This window comes from Pistacia vera, unplaced genomic scaffold (assembly GCF_008641045.1).
Source record: "Pistacia vera cultivar Batoury unplaced genomic scaffold, PisVer_v2 Contig896, whole genome shotgun sequence".
Lineage (NCBI taxonomy): Eukaryota > Viridiplantae > Streptophyta > Magnoliopsida > Sapindales > Anacardiaceae > Pistacia > Pistacia vera.
In genome coordinates this window covers 228,585-250,997 of record NW_022196774.1, presented here as the reverse complement: position 1 = coordinate 250,997, position 22,413 = coordinate 228,585, and positions in this window count along the sequence as shown.

Genomic DNA, 22,413 nt, shown 5'->3' with positions numbered 1-22,413 from the left:
AGTGCTCCCAATAGGCATGACATTCCAACAAAAGAGGAAGTTTTTCTCTGATTTGAAGTATTACTTTTGGGAAGAACCATTTCTTTATAGACATTGTGCTGATCAGATGATACGGAGGTGTGTTCCGGAATAGGAAATGGAGAGTATCCTACAGTATTGTCACGAAAGGGAAATGGTTGGTCATTTTGGAGAAGCTAGGATAACAGCCAAGGTTCTGCAATCTGGGTTCTATTGGCCAACCCTTTTCAAGGATTCTTTCCGGGTGGTTCAAGAATGTGACTAGTGTCAACGGAGTGGGAATATTTCAAAGCGGGATAAGATGCCACTGAACAATATCTTAGTTGTTGAGCTTTTCGAAGTATGGGGAATTGGCTTCATGGGTCCTTTCCCAAATTCTTATAGGAACACATACATTTTGGTAGCGGTGGACTACGTATCAAAATGGGTGGAAGCAGTTGCATTGCCATCCAGTGATGCCCAAGTGGTGGTTAATTTTATGAGAAAGAACATTTTCTCGAGGTTTGGGGTACCACAGGCAATAATCAGCGATGGAGGATCACATTTTTGCAACAGGCAATTAGATGCATTGTTGGGGAAATACGGGGTAAAACATACAGTTGCAACACCCTACCACCCACAGACCAGTGGACAAGTGGAACTGTCGAACAGAGAATTGAAAGGAATCTTGGAAAAGACAGTCAATGCATCAAGGAAGGATTGGTCACGGAAGTTGAATGATGCATTATGGGCTTACCGCACTGCATTTAAGACTCCGATTGGTATGTCTCCATTTAGGATGGTCTATAGGAAGGCACGTCACCTGCCGGTAGAGCTTGAGCATAAGGCATATTGGGCAGTCAAACAGTTAAACATGGACTTAAGAGCCGCTGGGGAGGAACGGATGCTAACTTTGAACGAACTTGATGAGTTCCGTCATAAAGCTTAAGAGAATGCTAGGATGTACAAGGAAAAAACCAAGAAGTGGCATGATAAGCATATTAGGAAGAAGAACTTTGAAGTGGGGCAGAAAGTGTTATTGTTTCATTCTAGACTTAGGCTTTTCCCTAGAAAACTTAAGTCTAGATGGTCCGGACCCTTCATAGTTACAAAGGTTTACCCATACAGATCGGTGGAGGTGTCCCATGAAGAGAAGGGCACATTTAAGGTCAACGGACAGAGATTGAAGCCGTACATTGATGGCGTGATGAATTTCAAGTCCGTCGCCATCCGCCTTGACATCCCGACATGAGAACTTGAGAGAGTCAAGCTTTCTGACTATAAACAAGCGCTCCTTGGGAGGCAACCCAAGTGTTTTCAATTGATTATATTGTTTATTTCTTTGCATTTGTTTTGTTATCTTTTGATTTTTGATTAAGTTTAATTTAGGTACTTTTGGATGTTTCAAGTGAAGTTTTGAACTAAGGTGAAAAAAGAAAAATGTTCCAGACTTCGCCGGGACGAAGAACATTTAACACAAAATGGAAGTGGAAAAGTCCCAGACTTCGCCGAGGCGAAGTAGCCTCTTTTTGTGATGCAGCTTCTATATTTTTCTGCAGCGACGAAGAATTTGTTTTCGCCATGGCGAAGAAGGTTGGGTGAAATTTTGCCAAGTCATGTTTGCCACAGCGATGTATGCACTGCAATTTGTCGCCGCGGCAAAGAAGTCTGCTTTTTATAAATACCCACTTTCTTTTCTTCATTTTTCACGCAAACCTTCAAACACATTCAAGAGCAAATTTTTCCACCTTAAATCTTGAGCCTTTCCAGTGAACTTCCATCACTTCTTCTAACTCCTAAACCATCCCAAACACAAAATCAACTCATTTCAGTGGGGATTTTTGCGAAAAAATTGTGGAAACCCTTGGTTTGCAAAAATTGGGGATCTTGCAATTTGGATTGAAATCTGTAAAATTGGTGGTGAAAGCATCTTGGGATCGGTAAGATTTCAAGCGTTCCTAACTTTGAATTACACAATTGCGAGTTTTGAGTGTGGATCTGAAAATTTTGATTGTTGAAGTTGAGTTTTGGGATTTTTGTGAAGTTTTTGTTTTGCTTGTGATTAAGGAAGTGTGGATCTTGAATTGTGTGATATTGAGGACTTTGGGTTTTGATTTTTGGAGTGTTTGGTTGATTGCGGAAAAATCATAGTTTAGGGGTCATTTTGCAGTTTTTGGAAGTTGTGGTGCTTGTGCAGGATTGAGTGTGGTTGTTCATAGGGTGCTTAGAATTGAATTTGTGAGTTTGATTTGTTGTGGGGAAAATGCCGGTCAAAGTACCATCCAAAGGTAAAGGAAAGGGGAAGAAAGTGGACAATCGGTTTATAAGTGACAACGCTCGGTAACGGTACGAAGGAGCAGCCCAAAGAAGGGATAAAGGATTCATTGCCGAGCGTGGATTGACCACTGTCCATGCTGAAGAATGGAGTCAAGGGAGACGTTGGGGGTTGTTTATGAGTCAACCCGAGCAAAAGCGGCTGTAGAGCCGCTAGTGAGAGAATTTTATGCCGACCTCCTAGAGTGTGAATCTGGTACTGTGTTTGTGAGAGGCACTGATGTGGCATTTACTGCGAAGGTGATCAATGAATTTTATAACTTGCCTAAGATTGACCGAAATGATTATGCGAATTTTAGGAAGACACAGTTTGAGATGATATCATTCTTCCGGTCATTACGAAACCAAACACCACTTGGGAGGTTTTGAAAAAGGGCAAGAAGAGCATCAAGGGAACTAATTTGACATCGATGGCTCGGTTGTGGCAATACTTTTTTAGTACGAGGATGATGTCAGAAACGCACTATAGTACGATGACTTATAAGAATGCATTATTGCTCTATTCTATTGCCACAGGAAATAGTATGGATGTGGGACAAATTATCCTGAACAACATTCAGCATGCAACCAAACTAGGGCGAGGGAGTTACCTATTCCGACATCTCATTACAGCTTTGTGCACTCGAGCAGGAATCGAGGTACATGATGATGAGCCACTTGTCCATGTTGCCCCAATCCTCGACTCAGACTATTATCACAAGCATCTTGAACGTCCAGACGATGAGCAACCAAGCGTAGGAACAAAACGACAAAGAACCACACAAGGAGCTGCCACATCATCCAGTTCCACAGCCACCATAAGGGAAATGATGCAGCAAATGATGGGTCAGATAAGACGTATGGCAAAACATCAGGATTGGTTGGCAGAGCAGACCCAGATGATGTATGACATGCGGAAGAGTAGCTTCAACAAGCTAAATGTTGATACTGCAGAATTCCAATGGGCTGATTGGGATTCAGATGAGTGGATGGCCTACAAAAAAGAAGAGGACAACACCGAAGGAGAGGAGGAGGCCGACGAATGAGCCGAAGCACCTGTTTTGTATTTTGTTTTTGTTTGTTTTTATTTTGGTTTATTGTTGGGTATTGTGGAACTTTGAACTGATTTTTGATTTGTTTGTGGTTTGTTTTTGGATTGTTTTTCGTTTAGTTTAAATTTTTGTTGAACTTTTTAGTTGAAAGGACGAGATTAGGATTGTAATATTTTCACAATAGTCAGTGACATTTTCTAACAGTGGACACCACAGAATGTTAATTGTTTTACAGATTTTGGTGATGAGAAAGCCAAGGAAAGGGTGTGTAAGCTGTTGAGAGAAACTACGACTTCACGGATTAATCAGGGAACTATCTCGTCCCTTTATAAAATCTGTTTTTCTATTCCTAGATTGTGCATAATGTGACATTGGGGACAATGTCATCTTTGGTTTGGGGGTAGGGAAAAATTTGAAAAAATTTTAATTTTTGTTTGTTGCTTTCATGTTTTGTTGTGTATGCCTATGATGAATTACATAAGTCTATGATGAGAATAGGATTGTTGGATTTTTATTTCTAAAAAATGTTAAGCATTGTTTTAAGTTTATGTTAATTGACTGAATTTTGCTTGAGGTTTGTTGAGTGGTTCAACCACCATGTTCATTATTTTTGGCATGCTTAGATTCATTTTATGTGGTTAGGTGAAGTCTTGGTAATGCTGGTGGACTCTAGAACCTAGTTTAGAATTGCTTGAGGTGAAATTCTAGGAATAGACATTGTTGAGGAATTGATTTAGGCATTTTTTCAGAACGTTTGACCCTTTCCAGCCGAACCTGAATTCTTTCCCTAGTTACCCATTTGAACCTTATGAAATCATTGTAGTCCCTTTTTGTTTTCTTGTGCAACCAATAACGTCCGAACCTTTCACCCTAAACACTTCCGCAACCTTTAAGAGAATCCTAAAATTTTTGCAAACACAAAGAGTTTGGAGAGTTGTGAGAACGAACTAAAAGAATAGTTTGGGGGTCATGAGAAAAGCAAGAAGAATAAAAGGGGTAATTAACCTCAATAAATATTGTTAAAAAAAAAAACAACAGAATTTGAAAATTGCAATGCAGAAGCAAAAGAAGATTTATGCATGATTGAGGGTTATAAATTGGTTGACTTTGTAGTGATGGTTGAGGAAGAAAGTGGAGATTGATTTGAGTTTTTATGTTTGCTTAAAGAAAACTGAGTTCTCTTGCTTTGTTTATCCTATCCATTTCGTTGAAGCCCACTAACCGAGCCTAACGTTACAAACCTTTCAAGACCTTTTGATCTTTAGTGATGTCTAATCCTCATTAGTGGAGAGTAGTTCGATACTTAGGTTTATGGAGTCTGCCGTCATTTGATACACTTTGCATTTCTGAATAAAATAATCTGGGAAGTCGAAATGTGGACTGAAGTGGGGATCGCCTACTCGGGGGACCAATAGAGAAAGATAGTCAATGCAACTTATAACTTTTTGGAGTGTTGAACATTTTTCTAGTAATAACTTTTCAACGATCTTTGAGACTTGTTTTGATTCTAGGCAGCTCGTTGTGTTGAGTTGAGTCTTATGTTTTTCTTTTTAGTTTTGCTGTTTTACGTTGTTTGGGCGTTTGTTGTTTTTCTTTCATTTTGTTTTGTACCTGATGCTCGAGGACGAGCATGTCTTTAGTTTGGGGGTATTTGATAATCCGAGAATTATACTGTTTTTATTAGGCTTTTTGGCCGGATTTTAGATACTTCTTAGTTCATTTTTGCCTGAATTGATTCTTAATTCTCTACATTTTGTGTTTCAGGCCAAACTGACATTTTGAGTAAATACTAGTGAATTGGAGTTTCTGGACCCGAGTGAGCGATCTCGAATTTGGAAGAGTTCTGAAGCAGATGGAAGACTATGAAGCTTGTTCCCATGGAAAGCATTGGAGATTGAAGATTCAAGCAAAGAAACAAGCTGGGGCAATCTATAATTCAGATTTTCATGAAGGTTCGCCGTGGCGGCTTATTCTCGCCCGGGAAGGAAGTTACAAGGTTCCACTACCTCGTCACCGCGACGAAAGTCTCCTTCGCCGCGAGAAGTCTGCGAAGTTCAGATTTCTTCAAAACGCACAATTCATTTAGGAATGTGTAGTTTTTAGGGTGAGAGTATAAAGGAACATTGCCATTTTTCGTAAGGGGGAGACTTGTTGCCGTTGTTTAGAGTTTTTCTTTAACATTACTTGGATTTTTGTTAAGGAATAGAGAAGATGGAGATTTAACCTTAAATTCTTCAACTAGGTGGAGATATCTTTTCTTTCTCTTTATTTCAATATGCTACTGTTTTATTACTGTTTCTTTGTTGTTATGTTATTATCTGAACTACCCTTTTCGTTAGTTTTGATGAACTTTGGATTTTTTTATGGAATTACGAATTGATTACTGTTATTTCCATCCTCTATGCATAGAGTTGGTGTGGTTCTCGTTTTTTAGGAATTTATTTGATGAACTGATGAGATTGAGAAATGAATCATGTTGAGCTTCTGGGTAATCACCATTGTAGTATTAATGCTAAAGTAGATTTAAGAACCAATGAAATCAACCTAGGGTTCTATTGCTTAATGAACTGATTCTATATTCTTCAATTTGTTGGGTGCGGAAGTGTATAGAGAAAAGTAGAATTCAAGCCTTAAGTATGTTTGACAATTTAGAGAATTCGTATTATACATCCGTGAATGTGAGTGTGAATTAGTATATCCATTGATCCATCCATAGAGTCCAATAAAGTCAAAACCCTAACCGTTTTTTAAATTGATATTATCCTTGCGTTATTTCTTTCTTTCAATATTCAGTTTTTAATACTTAGAGGTTTTGTTTTTAGTTTAATTTTAATTCTCCATTAATCCAACAATTGCGGTTGCTCCAACTTGAGAAACACTTGGGAAAGTTGTGCTTAAACAATCAATCCTTGTGGGAATGATACTCACTCTCACTTTATTACTTTGTGCAATAGTGCACTTGCTATTTATGCATGTTGTAGTTACAACGCATCAATCCCATTATTAGCACAATATTCTTTGAACCTTGATTAGTACCTCACCCATTATCGGATCGCAAGCATTCACCCTTAGTTTGTCTCGTTTCAACCATGGCTATCGCTTTTTAAAGTGTCAAAACATCAGATTAAATTTTCAAAAAAAAACCCATACCTTTCTGCTTGCGTCATCAATGAACTCACTAATACTTTAAGCCTCCAAGAGATGACATAGAGCAGGTTGATAGAATGATCCAATTGTTTTGCTAGGAACTGTTGAGGATGATCGATTTAGAACCCTAAGGAACTAAGTCCTTGAAACCCTATTCTTGAGACCCAAAAGGTTGATCACTCCTTTGATAAGTGTTGTTGATTTTCGCTACGTGTATGAAATCGTTGCAAGTATAAAGTGTATAAATACAGATATCGAACCCAAGGAATTACTATACCAGTACCACACTAACCTTCTTATTGCTATTTGATTAATTAGATTTATTAGAATGATTCAATGAAAAATAAAAAATTTAGAACAAACAAAAACAGACTTTTATTAATACATTGGTAGAAATCAATACGACTAAACCTAGGATATATTCACACCAATTAATCCTATGCATTGACTTATTGTTGACCCAATTAAGTTTATCTAAGACCAAAATCCCTAATATTCGCTAACATCTCTCGAAGCAATTAACAAATTACTCCTCACCTAACCCGAATTATCTCTAATCAAGTTAGCACTTAGAGATCATTAAGTATCTATGGATTTACCAGAGCCTCACAAACGCGGTAACCTATCTCTAGACGTTCGCTCAATCTATGGTTTTATTACCTTAGACTAATTAGGTTTCTTCTCGATCTCAACCTAACCCATAAATCATTCAACTCTAGGGCCCTTAGAATTGAAAGCTTTAAGCGCAATAATAAAACTTAAACAAACTTAATCAAAATTAGCAACAAATAATTCAATGCATATATAGATTGGGCTACATCTTAGCCCTAGAAAATAAAATTAGTTCATACTTTCAATAATAAACTCCATTGTATTCATAAACATGAGTATAAAGAAAGAGTAGAAAACTTCTCTAATTGGTGACTCAAAATTGTAGAATTTGCAATCTCCAAAGAGCAGCTGAACTTCTCTCCCTTCTTCCCTAAAAATCAGCTAAAGACATCTATTTATACTCCTAGGGTTTTAGGGTATGATTCCCACTACAATCACTTTAGAAACTCTTAAAACAGGAAATACCCGTCATAAATTTAATCTAAAAAAGTCCATATTCGCAGTGTTGCCGCGGCATTGTGCCTAGGCATAGTTGATTCTGCCTAGAACTCGAATCTTAACAAGACGATGGTTTTTTCAGCATGATAACGTTCGAATCTTGCCAAGTGGTAACATATAATTGTACCCCTTGTGAATCCGCTTTCCAACGTTTCAGAATAATCTCAATCCAATATCTACAGCTCAAATTATTGTCAAATTACTGTTGCATGTTCTAAACTGGAGCGTTTTCCAAGAGTTTCACTTTAACTTCAAATCGCCCTAACTCTCTTTTCAGCTCCAATCACGAACCATTTGATTCTTGTCATCCCACATTCCATCATTGATATACCTGCATCTGAATATCATCTTTAAGACCTGAAAACACTTGACACATACCTGTGATCCCATAAGACATTTGAAATAATTAAGTTAAATTTCACAAATTAAACACTTTTTTTCACAAATATCCAATTGAATCACTAACAAATATGTTTTTCAAGCTTTTATCAATAAGTCAGATTCAAGCATTCCATCAAGACACAAAAAGGCAAAGCAAATACGTTTTGAAATAAACTTCAATTGATATAATCTTCCCCCAAAAATAACATGGCTACTCCTTTTTATAGCAACAACCCTAAAGAAACCCTAGCTAATTGAAAAAGGTGGGCCTAAGTACAAGGCATTGGGCCTAATTAAACCTTAAATAAATAAAAACTAAAAATCTAATGATAATTAAAACATAAAAAAAAAACCCAAGATTAAATAAATAAAATTAATTCCTAAATTAATCCTGCTTCCAACTTGATCTTTCGAATCACCCTTGCATAAAAAGATATAGACCATCCTTGGTAAAGCTGAATCTTCGACTTTAGTCTTACATGTCTTCTAGTACACCCCTCTTTGTATTGCACTTCATGTCCAGCCTTGCAAACCTCTTTCATCCTCTTTGTCTTTGCCCTAGTCATGGCCGCCAATTCCTTCAAGGATCTTGAGAATATTTGGGAACATCACTTGGCCAGCACTTCGATCTCCATTATTCCCCTCCTCTTCAAAGGATTCGTCCTCGAATCTCCTACATCAAACAAGATAATTAGCAACATTAAAAGTTGCACTAACATTACCATAGTCGCTTGGAAAATCTGCTTGTAGGCATTATCATTGATCCGCTCAAAAGACTTGAAAGGTCCATCTCCTCAGGTTACAATTTTGATTTCCTTTGTGTGGGACCTCTCCTTACCATGTGCACCCAAACCCAATCTCCAGGTTGGAAGACACCTTCAAACGCCCTTATTGGCTTGCTTAGCATATTGCTCATTCTTCCTTTCAATGTTGCCCAAACTCTGGCATGTAAATCCTTCACAAAAATGCCTTTTTCTTACCTCAAGATTAGCATGCTCATTAGTAGGCAAGGTAAAATATCCAAAGGTGTTAGAGGATTAAAGCCATAAACAATTTCAAAAGGAGAAAATGAAAAAGTAGAATGACAATCCTATTATATGCGAACTCAATTGTGCAAACACTTCTCCCACTGCCTTAAGTTCTTTTGAATGATAGCACGCAACAAAGTAGTGAGTGTCCTATTAACTACTTCAGTTGACTATCCTTTGAGATGTGCATAGTAGAAAATAACAGTTTGGTTCCTAATTTATTCCATAAAGTGTGCCAAAATGACTTAGGAACCTAACATTCCTATCACTAATAATTTCTTAGGCAACTATGCAAACGAACCACTTTTTTAAAGAACAAATCGCAATAGTGTTTGCGCGTTTGTTTAAACATGCAATAAAATGAGCCATTTTACTAAACCTATCAACAACAACAAATATGCTATCTTTACCCCTTTGAGTCTTTGTATCCTAAAACAAATCCATAGATATATCAATCCAGGTTGATTAGGTACAGGTAAAGGTATACAAGCCACCGTCTAACTTTAGATTTTGCTTGCCTACATGTAATGCACTTATCACAAACAGATTGCACATCATGCTTCATATTAGGCCAATAAAATGCTCACATAATATATCTAGAGTCTTTAGAACACCCAAAGTGACCCATCAAACCCCCCCATGACTTTCCCTAACAACAACTCATGAAAACAAATAGGCACACATAATTAATCTTTCTTGAATAAAACCTTCATGCCTATAAAGTCACCAAACACACACACTTATCACATGCATTCCATACTTGGCTGAAATCAGAATAATTGGCATACAAATCCTTAAGCAATTCAAAACCAGTAATTTAGTTTGCAATGAAGTAAGTATATGTACCTCCTAACAATGCATCAGCCACAACGTTTCCTTCCATGCTTGTATTTGATTACATAGGAAACGTTTCTTGAACTCCAACCACTTACATGTCTTTATTAAGCTTACCTAGGTCTTCAAGAACTTCAAGCTCTCATGATCGGAATGAATGATGAATTCCCTCGCCACAAGTAATGCTGCCATGTTTGAAGAGTTCTCACTAATGCTAAAGCTCCTTGTCGTAAGTAGGATAATTCAACGCTCCCACTATCTTTTCACTAAAATAAGCAATTGGTTTGGAATCCTGGATCAAAACAGCTCCTAGTCCAATCCCGGATGCATCACATTCTATCTCAAAAGCTTTATCAAGTTAGGCAAACACAACAAGGTGCATTAGTTAGCTTATCTTTCAAAGTTTTGAAAGCCGGTCATGCACATCTCCCACTTAAACAACATTCTTTTTAACAAGTTCATTCAAAGGTGCAGCATAGAACTAAACTTTAGCAAACGTTCGATAAAAACTTGCTAAACCATGAAAACGTCTCACCTCGTTCCATTCTTAGGTGTAGGCCATTCCCTTATTACCCTTACCTTTTCTTCATCAACACTAATACCCTGCGAACTAACACCAAATCCAAGAAACACAACAGATTCCATGCAAAACGTGCACTTCTAAGATTAGCATACAATTGGTTCTCCCTCAACACACTAAACACAGCATCAAGTGTTCACATGTTCATCCAAATTTTTGCTATAAACTAAAATATCATAAAAGTAACTACCACAATTTCCCTGAAAGCACGCAAGACATGGTTCATTAACCTCATGAATGTACTAGGTGCATTAGTTAAACCGAAAGGCATTACTAACCACTCATACAATCCATATTTAGTTTTAATGCAGTTTTCCAATTCACTCCTCTTTCATGCGAATCGATAATAGTCATCTTTAAATCAATTTTAGAAAACAATTGAGAGCCATGCAATTCATCAAGCATATCATCTAATCTGGCATAGGATGTCTATACTTTACCGTTATCTTGTTAATAGCTCGGCAATCCCCACACATGCGCCATGTTCAACTTTCTTTGGGACTAAGAGAAGGAACCGACATGGGTTGAGACTCTCCCTACAAATCCCTTTTGCAACAGTCATCCACTTGCCTTTGTATCTCCTTTGTTTCCTCGGGATGCTCTATATGCAAGTCGATTTGGTATGGCGGAACCAGGTATGAAGTTCTATTTGATGCTCAATTCCCTTAGAGAGTAATCCATAGGAATCTCCCAAGAAATAGGTCCTCAATTCTTGCAATAAAGACACGACAATACTAGGCAAAGATGATTTAAGGTCGTTAGAAAAAATAACATCCTTGTACATAAGTAACAGTACTTGTTGCCTTGCCATCATTACACTCTTAACCTCATGTTTTTCAGCAAGTACAACTCATTCTTTTATTTTTCTCTCCATGTTGCTCACTTTTCTCTCCTTTTGCTCACTTTTCTCTCCATTTTTCCTCTGCCTCACTTGCTCTCTTTCTATTTTCCTCTTGCTCACACTGTTTTTTCTCTCTCATTTGCACTCCCTTGCTATCCTAATCTGGTCCTTAAGCTTGCAAAGGGTTTAAGAGGGGCTAATACAACTTTTCGGTTGTTCATTACAAAAGAATAACGATTTTGTACCCATCATGCGACACCCTCCTATCAAACTGCCATGGTCGACCAAGCAATATATGACCAGCATACATCGGTGCCACATCACAAAAAACCTCATCCTCATACTTGCCAATTGAAAAGGAACCGAACTTGCTTGTTACCTTCACTTCTCCACATCATTCAGCCATTGTAGCTTGTACGGTTTAGGATGCTTCTTCCACTTCAAATTCAACTTTTCTACCAACAAAGTACTAGCAACATTAGTACAACTCCCACTATCAATAATCAACATACATACCTTATCCTTCACGTGGCATCTTGTGTGAAAAATATGCTCACGTTGCTCCTCATCTCCTTCATCCTTAGGCTGTATACTCAGGGCTCTCCTTGTAACAAGTAAATCACCATGCACAGGTTCTTCCACTTCAACATCAGAACAATCCTCCAATGGTAGCATCTCATTGTCACTTGAGCTAGCACTTTCGACTTCTCCATTTGCCCGTACAACCATAACCTTTTTCTTTGGGCATTCGGAAGCAATATGTCTGAATCCTTGACACCTAAAACACTTAATATCACGTGACTTAGTAAGAGTTTTATTTTCAGGTTTACCTGTAGGAACAGCAACCGAATTCTTTGACTTTGCTTCTTCTTTTGTTCTAAAGGCAGCTTTGTTGTCCTTCCAATTTGATCTCCATGGAGAGCTAAAGGACGAACCAGATCTGAACCTCTTGGACTTGATTTGCTTCTCCACTTTAACGGCTTTGCGCAGTAGCTCCTCCATCTCTACGTAATGTTGCAACTCAACCACGTCAGCAATCTCCTTGTTCAATTCGGCAATGAATCTAGCCATTGTTGCTTCTCTGACTTCCTCTATGTTTGCTCTAATCATGGCGATTTCCATCTCCTTATAATAATCCTCTACACTCATGGAACCTTGAACCAGCCCTTGCAACTTCCTATACAAATCTCTATAATAATGGTTAGGTATAAATCTCTTGTGCATCACCAACTTCATCTTTTTCCATGACTGAATAGGCCTCTCACCATTTCTACACCTATTGATCGCCAATTGATCCCACCATATACCTGCATAATCTGTAAACTCCACGGCTGCTAGCTTTACCTTCTTCTCCTCAGAGTAATTATGACAATCAAATAGGTGCTCAACCTTTCTTTCCCACTCCAAGTATAGCTCACGATCATTCTTTCCTTGAAAAGTCAGAATTGCCATCTTTATACTGCCTATATTATTATCTCCTTTGGAGTCAACCTTCTTGGTCCGTTCATAACTTGTTCTCTCACTTCGGAATCAGCTTCGTCTTCTTCATCGAACTCACCTCTTCTATGTGATTTAGAACCGGAAGAGGACTCCAAATCATTCAATCTCACATTCAGCAATTTAAATTGGTCATTAACAGCCTTGATGAAGAATTTAATGTCAACCTCTTGTGGTTCTCCTCCCTCCTTACTCATGGTTTCAACTAGTAAAATTAAATAAAATAAAAGGTGTTGTTCCTCACACACTCCCTCACGTGTTTGCACTCAAATTAGATTGTTATCACTCATGTTTCACACTACGCTGGCTTTTTCTTGATGATGATCTCTCTTGCCTTTTACCACTCAGAGCCAAGCCAGCCCTTTTTATGTTCTTAACAGAATCAAAGAATTCAACAAATCTCAAGAAACAACCGGTTAGATGGTGACAATCTCAAAAATCAGAACTTTAAAAACTTAGTTGAGGCAAACAGTGAACAGAAAGAAAGACCCAAGATGACTCTAAAGAACCAAGAAAAATAAGAAAACTCTAAAAGAAAGCAAAAGACATGTGAAAGATATCACTGAAATTGACGCTAAATGATTAAGAAGGCAAAAGACACAAAACAACCTTGTATATGCTTGAAACAATCATTAGAACAAAAATAAAGGGAAACTAGAACAAAATAAAAAGGAAACTAGAACAGAATAAAGGAAACTAATTCATCAAGAATAAGAAACTCAAGCAAGAAAAACAAGAATTGGAAACTTAATTGAACAAAAATAGGATACTTAGCAAAGAGAACAAGAATGGGAAACTTAACAACTCGAAATTGCCACTTTGTTCTTTTTTTTTTTTTTGGCTGCCTTTTCTTTTTTACGCAGAAGAACTGTGAAAAGACGAATTCAATATTTTTTTTTAATCAAGAACGCAGACAAAGAGTGTTGGAGATAAATAACCTGTTTCCAGCAACCAAAGCTTTGATACCAAATGATAGAATAGGAACAAATTGTTTTGCTATGAACGTGTTGAAGATGATCGAATTAGAACCCTAAGGAAACTAAGTCCTTAAAACCCTAATCTTGAGGCACCACAAAGGTTGATCACTCCCTTTGATAAGTCAAGATTCATGCATTCAATCAAGAACACAAAAAGGCAAAGCAAATAGCTTTCTGAAATAAACTTCAATTGATAATAATATGTCCCCCAAAAAATAACAGGGCTGCTCCTTTTTATAAGCAACAAACCCTAAAAGAAAACCCTAGCTAATTGAAAAACGGGTTGGGCCTAATTAAACCTTAAATAAATAAAATACTAAAGAATCTAATGATAATTAAAACATAAAAAAAAGCCCAAGATTAAATAAATGAAAATTAATTCCTAAATTAATTCTTGCTTCCAACTTGATCTTCCGAATCTACCCCTTGCATAAAAAGATAATAGACCATCCTTGGTGAAGTTTTGAAATCTTCGAATTTATAGTCTTCTAGTACAGCCTCTTTGTATTCCACTTCCATGATCAAGCCTTGCAAAGCCTCTTTCATCCTCTTTGTCTTTTCCCTAGTCATTGGACCGCCAATTACTTGCAAAGGATTTTGAGAATATTTGGGAACATCAACTTGGTCAGCACCTCGATCTCTATTAGGGTCCCCACACCTCTGTATGAACCAACTCCAACTTCTTTGTCTTTGGTTCTCTTGTTACTTTGGAAAAACTTACTCTTCTTTGTTTGCCAAGGATGCAACCTTCAATCAAACTGTGATCAATCGACTTTAACTCTGGTAGTTTTCCCTTTGATTGAAGCTCCTTCATTCCTTTCACGCTCATATGCCCCAAGTCTACAATGTCATAAACTCGAGGTAACACTAGCATCTGCGACTACAACTGGATCACTGTAACTAGAAGTCATGTAAAGAGTTCTAGTTTTATTTCCACAAACAACCACCATGGCTCCTTCAGTAAATTTCCATGCACCATCCAAAAAAGACACACTATGCCCTTCATTGTCAAGTTGCCCAACTGATATTAGATTGCACATCAATTTTGGTACATGCCTTACTTTCTGGATTTTCCACACAGATATGTTTGCCATTGTCAACCTAACATCACCCATACCTACAATGTCCAAAGGTTCTCCATCTGCTAGGTATACATTTCCATGATTTCTAGCCACATAATTTTCTAGAATTTCATGGTGTGCAGTGGTATGAAATGAAGCTCCTTAATCTAAAATCCAAGAGTTAATAGAATTATCAATAGATAAAAGTAAAGCATCTTGTACCTCCTCAATTACGGCATTGGCGGGGTCATTATCGTTGTTCTCCTCTTTCTTTGGTGCTTTGCAATTCCTCTGTATGTAGCCTTTGTTGCCACAATTCCAGCACTCAACCTTTTTCCCAAACCTGGACTTGCTTCTTCCGTTCCTTGATTTTGATCTTCCTTTACCTCGGTTTGATTTTCTATTGTAGCCCCTGCCTTTTGTTTCAACATTCAAAACATTCAATGTTATCTCACCTGAATCTTTCCTGCAAACCTCCTGAGCAAGAATTTTGTCTCTAACATCTGTGAGTTTTAATTTCACACTACCTGTTGAATTATTAATTGCTACTCTCATAGGCTCCCAACTATTTGGTAGGAGGCCATAAGAATTAAAGCACGAACTTCTTCATCAAAATCAATTTTTACAGATGACAGTTGATTAATAATTGTATTAAAATCATTCATATGCTTTGTCATGGAAGCACTTTCTCTCATCTTAAGATTAAATAATTTATTCATAAGATGTACCTTGTTATTTGCAGAAGGCTTCTCATACATATTGGACAAGATCTTCATCAACCATGTTGTGGTTGTCTCATTCACCATGTTCTTGGTCAATGTTAATCGAATGACTCCTAATACTTGTCTGTCAAGGAGTGTCAATCTTCATCGAACATCTTTTCAGGTTTTCTCTTAAGAGAGGTAGATGTAATTTTCTGCCATACAGATGATCTTCAATCTGCATCTTCCAGAATGCATAATCTATTCCATCAAACTTGTTGACCCCAGGTGCAGATCCTCCTTCTTCTCCAACCATCGCTTTCTTCCTTGAACCTTGCTCTGATACCAGTTGTTAGGGGGATTTAATTGAATACTAGTAAATACTAAATCCCTCAAAGCGAAAATAATGCGAACAAAGGACACAAAATAACCACACACACAAACACAAATTTATAGAGGTTCACTCTCCTTATGAGAGCTACGTCCACTTTGCCGTTGCGGAATTTTGCTATGAAGAAGAAGAAAATAAATTACAAGAATCTCTCACAAGCCTCACAAATTGGCTCACTCATCAAACCATATTTGGTGGCTCTCACTCTCAAATTGTGGCTTTGCCTTCTAATCAATTTGTGATATCTAACTCTAGCACTTAACCTTTTTTTATAGGTAATACATGGGACACCATTCCTAATAGGACTCAAACCCATATCCTAATAGGAATTATACTTTAATTCTTAATACAATTATAATCTTATTCCGGAATTGTATTCCTAAAAGAAAACAATTCTACTTAAACACAAATTGGGAAAACCCATGTCCTAATCCAACTATAATTTGGATTAAATTTGACTCCACAATCTCAACAGAAAAAGGGGTCCCTAGAAAAAGCAAAGGTTTCCTAAATGGTAAGGGACAGCCTACATGAAAGCAAAGCAACCATAGAAGGAAAAAAAATCTCATAAAGGGTGTATAAAATAAACCTTTTCATATAAAGGAAAAAAAGAGAACAAAAAGGAGTTAAATGAACAAGAGAAGAAAAACATGTCCTGTAAAATTCTCGTGTGGCTGTCTATATAATGCATGAGTGTGAAGGCACTATCACCATTCACCTCACAGCCTTTCTTCCCTTTTGCTTTCTTAATGTCTTGTCAAGTTTCAGAGTTCGTATATTATACAATAAAAATGCAAAGCAATTCATTAATCCACGCTCAGCAAATCTTCATTCTAGCTTATGGTGGAATTATTTCCTTCCATATATATACTGGTGACTCCAAGGTAAACTAACTTTTTGTACGTATATATACGAGTATTTATGTTATCAATTGCCATATATCTTCTATAGACCATATAAGAAATAATACTTTTATTAACCATTTAAAGAAACTTCAGTTTTCTGAAAATTTTGCTGCATAAAATAGAGAAAAAAAGACACTGCGGATTTTTTAGTTACTTTCCAAATTGTCTTACTGGCTTTTACAAATTACACAAAAAAAACGATTTGACATCAGTTAGATTGTCTGATTAGCTATTATTTTCTAATGGCTTTAGTTCTTAAATAGTTGAATTTGATTATGAAATTGCTAATAATGCAAGAGCTCTTGGAACTAATAAATAAGGAAGAGATTAGAAAAATGCTAATGGTTACTTTCATAGATGTGCTTCAGCGCTTAGGTATGCTTATCATCTTGAAACAGTGGCTGATGAAATCGGAGAAGAAATCGATAAGGCTCAAATTGACGGTGAGTACAGAGATGACAGTGATGGTGACATATATTCTATCTCTCTTGAAATATTTAAACTACTTATATCAGAAGAATATTAAGCTACTCTTTTAATATGATAAGACACACCTAAGCGCTGGAAAATACCACATACCTCCCCTGAGGTTTACTGTAACCAAAAACACCCTATTATTTGTAAATTACGTCTCAAATATCCTCTGCTGATCACACTTATCCAAATTTGATATAATTGTATTAATATTTAATTAGTTAATATTAATGCTATATTACTATTTAGATATTATCAGTATTTTAATATTTATCTTTATTTTATATTTTTTTTTTAATCTTTGAGAGCATCCAAAAATTAATTTCACAATTCTCAACTCTCAATTTTTATATTCTTTTTATAGTAAGAAGTTAAATAACTTGTATATATGAAGCCAAATGGTGTCATGGAAAACAAGAATGAATATGCATAAATTTATGTAAAATGAGAAAAGGAGAATACATGTCTCTTCAGCTATTGAATACTACATGAAGAAGAGGCATGCAGTTCAAGTGGTGCATGCTCGAACAAGTTGCAAATTGCAGGCACTTGAAAGGGTTCTTAATTCTGCACAAGTAATAGACCAAATTCATGGGGTATGGTATTACTCAAAATCCATGTTGTTATTTTTGTAAATCAGCCCAAGAATCTTTGGATCATCTTTTCTTCTCATGTGCTTTCACAAAGTCCATTTGGTGCAAAGTTCTTGCGGTCTCTTCTCTTGGATATAGGGAGGCGCCTTGGGATGACTATGTTAATTTCTTGTCCATGAATTGGAAGAGAAACAAACTCAAGTATACCATAGGTAAATTATGATTGGGTGCTACGGTTTATTTCATTTGGAGGGAGAGGAACATTAGATTTTTCAAAGGGGGATTTTATGGATGTTTGGACAATTCAAACCACATTCGGAACATGGTGAGAGATAGGGCTATGGACCACAACAAAATGAAATCTTCCACGGCAGACTTGCGGAGATTCGGGGATTACTATGACTATCTTCAAAAGCAACATGTGACGAAAATGAGTTTTCCTAACTCATGGCTTGTCCTGAGGTAAAAATGATATTGTATATAATTGTTTTTAGTCTTGTTTAGGTATTTTATTTTTGGATCCTATCCCAAGGCATGTTCTATTGTAGGATGTCTTTGTCTTTATGTTCCTTTGCTTACTCTTCTCCTCTTGTCTCCTATCTTTTGCATGCTTAAGATAGACAAACATCCGGATGGAATTTACGCTTAATTAGAATAAATTGATTTTAGATCTTCTGTTGGTTGTTTTAATCAGCTGTAATGCCTATGGATTTTATTATAAATGTAGTTATTAAGCTTTTAGTAAACTTACAAAGTGAGATTAATTGTTCGGTATTTTGGTTTAGGCCTGCTGATTCTAACAACACTGCCCATTTACTTCTACTTAATAGTCTGGGCCCTGTAAGTGAAGCAAGATGGGCTTTAAGTCTCAATTTGTCCATGTTCAAAGTTCAAACCGGTTCATAAACAATTAAAGTCCAAAGAAGTCCCATATTTTGATATATTACATCTAAAAGTGAATTCCAAAAATGTTCTTCAACTATTCTTTATATATATATATAATCTTCACAAATAATTCCAGAAACCAAGTTAATCTGAATTAAAAGTGTGGAGTTTGAATACAAACAAAAAAAAAAAAGAGTTTATGTATAAGTGGGGTGTTATTATAGATCTAAATTTAATATTATACTAATCTTACTTTTATGTTACAAGCACATTAATTTTTATTGTATAAAGTTTTATGTTTAATGTTACCAATCCTATAAAATTCTTTTAATTAACTTCTCCAAGTTGCAACCTTAAAATGAAATAGAACATATCATATCTTATGATTATAAAAAAATAGCCTCTTCATCTTATGGTGAATACCGAAGAAAACTAGGGAATATTTGTATGTTGGATCGAGCTTTTAAGCACGAAACAAGTCCAATTTTTCAGATCTTTAAGAGAAGAAGAGATGTCTGGTCTCATCAATTGGATTGACTCAAAACCAGGATCTGTGATTAATTAACCTCCCCAATACATTTTTCTCATCATCCTATGCCATCACTTCGAGGGTATCAAGAATTAAAATTAAGTCAGCTTAGTTAAGTCAGTAGAGTGTCTAAAGCTTAAGTGTCTCTGTATTAATAATAATTAATTTTGTTAATGCATCTCATTTCAAGAAACGTATAGCTGCATATCTATTTAGTTGAGAACCAGAGATTACTCAGCAGAAAGATCTAAACATGCATTAATTGGTTGTTGAAATAGCACTTATGATATCTTGTGTTATTGACTTTTCTAGTTATAATAAGGTCATTCCTTGTCTTCTTCTTGGAGTTCCAGGCTCCATGGTTTATGATTTCGTTACAAATCCTTTGTACATACATGACTTTGTAGGCAAACACGAAGTTAGAGACCAAATGCTGAAGCAAAAATGAGAATATCCATAGCGGTTTCCTAGTTTGGACTGTAGTGTTAATGGGGACAAAATGGGTTCAATCATTGTCTTGTTACTTCTCGGGATCCTCATTCCATCTGTTCATGTTTTGTCACTATTTGGAGACTATATAAACACTTCAACTTCTCCTACCATGGAAACTATAGGGGCAATCCTTATTGAAGCCGATAAAGGTTTTACCATCTTCTTCTGGTCAAAGATTGCTTCTTTGAGAAATCTCCATGGTAAAATCAAAGCTCTCCAGACTGAATTACAAGAACTCATTGTTGGTTTTATGAGCATGAATGTGGTCTTACGGGAGAGAAAAGGGTGAAAAACAAGAAAGGAAAAGAGCTGAAATATTGCATTCCATTAATCTGAAAATTACAGCAGACATATATACATGACAGACACTATTGCACCTAACCATAAAACATATTTTAGTCCAAAATGACATCCAAACCACTCATCTTTAGCAACTCTGATTACATCACATTAATTAGCTACAAAGTTGGCAACCTGAATACATGCTGAATTCACCAAAATACATCACTTCAGCATGCCCCCAGGTCAGCTATGTGAACTGCTCCAGACCAGTTTTAAACTTCAGCATTTTACTTTTGCCGCCAGAACTCAGCTCCAGTTTAATCCAAAAATAATGCTTCAAGCAAAATATCACTCATTTGAACACTCCTCCTTGATAGTTTTGCTTGAGACACCAAGTTTGAGCTTCATGTCTTCAAACTTGGACCTACTTAGGGACTTAGTAAATATGTTAGCCAATTGCATTTCCCCCCTTGCAGTGTGTCAATCTAATTTCACCGGATTGCTTAGCCTCCCTCACTGCATGAAACTTGATTTTTATGTGCTTAGTTCGACCATGCATGACTGGATTCTTAGCCATTGCAACAGCCGATTGGTTATCACAGAAAATTTCAGTTGACTCACTCTGTTTTACCTCCATATCAGCCAGCAGATTTCTCAACAAAATAGCCTGATTTATTGCAGCTGCAGCTGATATGTATTCAACCTCTGCAGTGGATTGTGCCACTATTTCTTGCTTCTTGGAAGACCAACAAAATGCATCATAATTCAGTAGGAAAATATACCTTGATGTGCTTCGCATATCATCACAGGAACCTCCCCAATCACTATCTACATAGCCTATCAGTCTGAAATTTTCAGATTCCCTGAACCAGATTCCATGATTTGCAGTTCCTCTAATGAATCTCAGCACCCTCTTGGCTGCTTTAAGATGCTCCTCACTTGGTTTGCTCATGAATCTTGATAGGAGACTAATTGAAAACATCAGCTCAGGCCTTGTTGCTGTCAAGTACAATAAACTCCCAATCATCCTCTTATAATCTGTCTCATCTACCGAGGCTGCTCCATCATCTTTGCGTAGCCTTTGATTTTGCACCAAAGGTGTGGCAACTGACTTGCATTCATCCATTCCAAATTTCTTGAGCATCTCATTTGCATATCTCCTTTGACAAATGAAAATGCCATCTTGAGATTGATGGATTTCCATTCCAAGGAAGTAAGTCATTACTTCCAAATCAGTCATCTCAAACTCTTTGTGCATTGCTTTCTTGAACTCTTCAACTTGAATTCCATTGTTTCCAGTTACCAACAAATCATCCACATACAGAGAAACCATTATTACATCTTCATTGGCCCTTTTTACATATAAAGTATGCTCATTGGGGCTTCTTGCATAACCAAGACTGATTAGATAGTCATTGATTCTGCTGTACCAAGCTCTTGGAGCTTGTTTCAGGCCATACAAGGCCTTTCTCAGTAAGTACACCTGGTCTTCCTTCCCCTTGACTTCATATCCATCAGGTTGTTCAACAAAGATCTCCTCATCCAACCAACCATTCAAGAAAGCTGACTTAACATCCATTTGATACACTTTCCACTTGAATTGGGCTGCCAAGGCTAGAACTAACCTGATTGTATCATGTCTTGCAACCGGGGCAAAAGTATCTTGGAAATCCACACCATGTTGTTGTGCAAACCCTTTCACAACTAACCTAGCTTTGTGCTTCAAAACTGAACCATCAGGATTCAGTTTTTTCTTGAAGATCCACTTTACTTGGATCACTTTCCTCCCTGTAGGCCTTTCCACAAGTTCCCATGTTCCATTCTTTTCTATCATGGACAACTCTTCCTGTATAGCAAGTCTCCACTCCTTAGACTTAGTTGCCTCATGGTAAGATGTTGGTTCAAGCAATGCAACATTGCATCTGCCATAAATCTCAACAAGAGGTCTGGTTCCCTTGACTGAAATTTCTTCTTCTGTTTCAGAATCTGCCCTATCAGTTTGTTCTCTTTGCTGTGGCTGTGGATCTACCTGAATTTTCTTCTCTTCCCAATTCCACACTGACCTCTCATCAACCTTTACATCTCTTGAAACAACAACATTTCTTGACTCTGGAATGAAGATTCTGTAAGCCTTGGATTGGAGGTTGTAACCTACCAGAATTCCAGCCCTTGCTTTGTCATCTAGTTTTGACCTTTTGATGGCTGGTATGAGTACATAGCATATACTCCCAAATACTCTTAGATGATCCACTTGAGACTTAACTCCATACCATGCTTCAAATGGAGTTTGATCCTTTAAAGCTTTGGTTGGAAGCCTATTCAGCAAATACACACTTGTATTGA